This window comes from Mus caroli, chromosome 3 (genome assembly GCF_900094665.2).
Source record: "Mus caroli chromosome 3, CAROLI_EIJ_v1.1, whole genome shotgun sequence".
Classification (NCBI taxonomy): Eukaryota; Metazoa; Chordata; class Mammalia; order Rodentia; family Muridae; genus Mus; species Mus caroli.
In genome coordinates this window covers 127700931-127706619 of record NC_034572.1, presented here as the reverse complement: position 1 = coordinate 127706619, position 5689 = coordinate 127700931, and positions in this window count along the sequence as shown.

Here is a 5689-nt window from a genome sequence, read left to right as displayed (position 1 = left end):
GCATTTTGCATAATATTTTATTTTCATAATTTTTTTCACATTTGTCTAAGTGCAAGAGTTATAAAGTGAGGAGAGCCTGGCAACTTTAGATCCCACAATATCATGTGTTGTGCATATCATTAGTAATTACTGAATGAAGATGAATAAGAAAGGAGCAAAGGATGGTCCTCAAGGAAACCAATAATGGATACATGGAGGTTTGAGTTTATGTTCTCTAGTAGAAGTGTAAATCTGTGCTGACACTGTGTCTGTGGAAGCCTTTCAAAAAAATTAAACCTATCACTCTCATGTGGTCCAACCACATTCCTTCTCAGTACATACCAAAAGGAATTAAAGCCAATTCACCATAGAGATACTTGCATACATTTGATTACCATGACACTATAGACACAATAGCAAAATTAATCCATCAGGGTTGGTGCCATCAATAGATGAACATACTGAGAAAATGTAGTATAAATGCATAATGGGGATTTATTTACTCTGTTATAAAAGAAGAACTAATTACATTGTTAGTGGGAAACAGTATGGAAAAAGAGAACAGTCGAACAATAAGAAGTATTACCTGTTCTCCTTCATATGGACAACGGGAAAATAAGGACATGAATCTGAAAAAGGAAGTGCTAGATATGGAAAGAAACCGAGGTTTCCAGAAGGGATAAGAAGAAGCCATGCAATGATTCAGCACTTAAAGGTGCCTCCTTGAGGCTTGAGATCTCGCAGTGAGTGAAGTCTAAGGACCTGAATTCAAGTCCTTGCTCAAGTTGTCTTAGGGTTTCTATTTCTGTGAAGAGACGCTATGACCAAGATGACTCTTATAAAGGCAAGCATTTAATTGGAGCTGGCTTACGTTTTCAGAGGTTGAGTCCATTTTTTATCATGGCAGGAAGCATGGCAGCATGCAGGCTGACATAGTGCTAGAGAAAGAGCTGAGAGCTCTACTCTTGAATTGTCAGACAGCCGGAAGTGAACTGGTTGGAGCTTCTGAAACCTCAAAGCCTATCCACCAACCCTACAACAAAGCCACACCCACTCCAAAGTGACATCTCCTACTAGTGCCACTCCCTATGGGCCCTTGGAGGCCACTTATTTTCAAACTACCATGTAAGTCAAGGTGGAGAAATAGTTACTACTCCACAAAGTTATACAGTGATCTCCATACACGTACTATGGCACATCTGTACACACCACCACTCCTCCACACTCACACACACACACACACACACACACACACACACAGCCAAGTATCTACAATTTCTGCTTTAAAGCTATGCAATTTAGGGTAAATACCCAAAAATTAAAATTGCAATAAAATTAGCAAGAAATACTTGGGAGAAAGTTTTTAACCTTCAGTATTATTTTGGGGTTTTTTTTGTTTGTTTGTTTTTGCTTTTGTTTTTATAATGGGATGAGTTAAAGCCAATACTCACTAATAAAATGAAGTACTATATTTCAGGTAGCAGATGATGAGATGTCATTACCAAGATGAGTAAAGCTAACTAAAACCCATGTGCAGGTTGCAAATGCTTAGAACTGGAGAAAGAGCAATTCATGGATGAACGAGGAGAGACCACTACAGAAACAACAAGGTCAGTTTATGAAAAAGACCTGCTTTTGACAGACAGCATGAATTAAGAAAGAGAGCAAAGGGAGTCAAAGCATTTTTAGTAGATAGTAAAACATTTTATTAAAAGTGAAGTGAAAGTTATTTACTCATCAGCAAAAGAAATTTAGAGGCATTTTTGCTTGATTTTTAATGTATTTACCAAAGACAGAATTGGTGGAGTGGGAATATGGTGTTCACCAAAAGACAGAAGCTGCAGCACTTTGAGGATTCTGTGTGGTACTGGGGTCACAGTGCAATGCTTGCTGGGCTCCCATGTCCCTCCCATCCCATCCCTCCCAGCTCTCTGTCTTAAAGGCTTATCAATTGTAAAAAGAAAGAAAGAAAGAAAGAAAGAAAGAAAGAAAGAAAGAAAGAAAGAAAGAAAGAAAGAAAGAAAGAAAGAAAGGAAGAAAGAAAGAAAGGAAGAAAGAAAGAAAGGAAGAAAGAAAGAAAGAAAGGGTCCAAGGTCCCAATGACCATTTGCAACATAGCCCCAGTGACTTAGTTTCCTTCTAATAGGCCTTGTTTCTTAAGGAATTCACTAACCCCAGTGGTACCATTGCAGTGACAAGCATGACTTTACTACGAGCAGCTCTGAGAAACACATGTTCCAACCCTAGCACCAGTGTATAAAATGCATAAAATTTGCAAGCTCTGTTTCAAATGCCAAAATCCAAGTTGTTTTGTCTATCTTCTAGAGTATTCTTTTTCTATCATTTGAAATCTTCTAATAGTCCTCTAGATCTAGTCTAGTTGACTGTATATTGGGGTAGACTAGAATGAAAAAAGGTACCCAATATCTCTGGCCCTTAATTTGCTTCACATTTCCCATAGATCTGGCTCATTTCCTCGGATAAACTTAACCGGAGCATTTCCTGATCTCAGTCTTCCTCTGCTCTGGATCATTTCCTCCCTGCCAGTCAGTTTCTGTTTTGTTTTGTTTTGTTTGTTTGTTTTTTGTTTTTTTGTTTTTCTGGGTTTTTTTGTTTTGTTTTTGTTTTGTTTGTTTTGTTCTGTTTTGTTTTGTTTTAACCTGATGGGGCTTACATTATTCTTTGTTTAATATTTTTGGGGATAATGAAGCAACATCCTCATTTTTTTTCATTTTTCTATATAATTGTTTCAACTCAGTTATACTTTTCTTTCTAATACACAGAAACATTCACATTTCCCTGTACAAAAACTAATATACTAACCCCCAAATTGAAAGAATAAATGATCCATCTTTACTGTTAAAAACCCAAATCCCACTGCTTCAGTGATGCTACTTTGTGAGACAGAACCGTGTCAGTTAGATCTTTCTGAAAGGCCAGTGGACACCTACTATCCAGTGAGGATGTGTGCCTCCCTGTATTTGACACAATAGGTCACTGAGACTCCACTGTTCAGTCTCACCTACTTCTTCCCAGCCAATCAGACAGACATGAGAAAACTGGAGACAAGACTTGAATGCTGGTCCTATACAATTCTTGATTTTTTGGTTATGAGCTGAGGCACTAATAGCTCAGCCATTAATAACTGAACAATATTTCCAGTACCATACATAATTCTTAGGCCAGAACAATACATTTGCCTTGGCATTAAAAAGTAATTACTTTTAGTAGAATTTTGTCTCTTGCAACTAAAATGCATCTGGTAAAACGATTCACTTTACTGTGAATGGCACTGCTAAATAGGCAGACTCTGATTCTGTTTTCCACCTAGATTTGTGGTGCTTTCTTGCACCTTATAAACCACTGACCTGTCCCTGCTTTGGTTCACATAGACATGTTCTAACCAGATTCCATATCCCAACGTAATAGGCTATTTTGCTCTATTGTGTAAGATTTTATATGGAAAATTGCATTAAAATATCCATGAATAAAACGAAGCCCTCAAATCCAAAATATTTCAGAGCTAGAGAGATGGCTAAGCATGTAAGAATACTTGCTGCTCTTGTAAAGGGCCCAAATTCCATTTTCAGAACCCATGTGGCAGCTTACAAAGGTCTATAGCTCCTGTTTCTGGTGGATCCAGTTGCCCTCTTCTGGCCACTACAGACATGAGACACAATGTGTGTGTGCATACATGTGGGTACATATGCACACACGTGCACACACACACACACATACACACAAACATACATATAAGCAGACATTCATACACATGAAATGGTCATCTTTAACTATAGAGAGAGTTCCAGACTAGCCAAGGAAAAGAGACCTGGCCTTAAAAAACCTTAAAGTCAAAGATAAACAATTGAGAGAAAATAGAAAAAGCCTATGAAACCCTCTAGTGTGTGGATGTATGAGAGTATCCTTTTAATCATCATTATAATAATTATTTCTTAACTGGAAATAAAAGTAAACACCAAAGAAAATTTAAATTCCGTTATAAATTTCAATACCAGCTCTGTTATTCTTAACTGATGCAAGAACAAAATGACTGGGATGATAACAGAAATGATGAATTCCTTTGGACCAACTAAACTCCAAACTTTGGTATTCATAATCAATAACATTATCTTGTTATGTTCAATAAGGTAGAAAATATGATAGGAATAGGTTTTTAAAAGTTACATTTTTGTATACTTCAAAAGTAAATATTCTATTGAAATATATATGTAAATACATTAACTTTCTAAAGAAATATTTAAGAATTATTTCTATGGACTAATTGGCCATCAATGGGAGGAGAGGCCCTTGGTATTGTGAAGATCATATGCAGCAGTACAGGGGAATGCCAGGGTTAGGAAGCAGGAGTGTGTGTGTTGGGGAGGAGAGTGGGGGAGGTTATAGGGGGTTTTGGGGATAGCATTTGAAATGTAAATGAAGAAAATATCTAATAAAAATGCCTTAAAAATTATAAACACACACACACACACAAGAATTATGTATAAATTAAACTTGCAAAAAAGTGTTAGGTACATCAAGCTTATTAATAAACACCACTCTTAGGATGCTCAATAAATATCTGTTTAGTATAGTTTAGTGAGTGTGCACAGAAGTGTATATGCACACACACACACACACACACACACACACAAATTTTCTTCAAAACATAGCTCCATTGAGCACCTTTAATATTTTGTGTCTTAGCCACTAATTATTTTTACCTGCCAACTGGAAATGGGATATCTTTGTGGAGAGTTTCCTTTTTTATTGCTTTATGGGACAGTAAGCCTAAACAATTGAAAAGCAGTGATTGAAACCACTGTGGAGGAGATTCAATCTTGTATCAGGGATTGTCCACATTGCTCAAAGGAGATATGATGTTTCACGTTAAAACCTTGCCACAGGTCACAGTCTGGGAAAGGAAAGGCAGAAGTGACCTCACCCCAAATGAAGACACTCTCAGAGAAGTGCTGCAGAGGGTGAGGGACAAAGGGCATAGAAATCAACAGTTCAAGGCAGTTGAATCTAGGAATATGACGGGAAATTTGTTAGCAGCAAAAGATGAAGAATTAGCTGTGATCAATAAGATAGTAATCAATTAAGACTTCAGAATTAAAAACAGCATTAGAATAAAAGCAATGTGGTCATTTAACAAACATCATTAGCCTTACTGCAAAGAAAATGCTGGAAATGACAAAGTTTACCATTAAGACGTTAAATTAAGGATGGAACAACACAGAAGAAAGACACACTAGAGCATCATTCTATCCTGAACACTGTGGTTTATAAACGAAACAGTTGGAAAGAAGAACAGCAGATAACTAACTGGTTGGGTTGCACATCGGTACACATATACATGTCATGTACCAATGACCAATGTGAAAACAGAGTACAACAAAGGTCTTTTAAATGATGATATTATGTCAATGTGTGTGCTGCATCAACAAATATGCTAATTATATGTGTGTTTGTGTGTGTGTGTGTGTGTGTGTGTGTGTGTGTGTAAAGAAAGGATGTGAGACTTTTGCTTTTCCTGAAAGGACCTTTATTAGTGAAGACTCATATCTAAGAATAAGAGATATTGGAGGCTTTTGTGACAACCTCCCCTAACCCCAGAAAAGAAAGAAAGAAAGAAAGAAAGAAAGAAAGAAAGAAAGAAAGAAAGAAAGAAAGAAAGAAAGAAAGAAAGAAAGAAAGAAAGGAAGGAAGG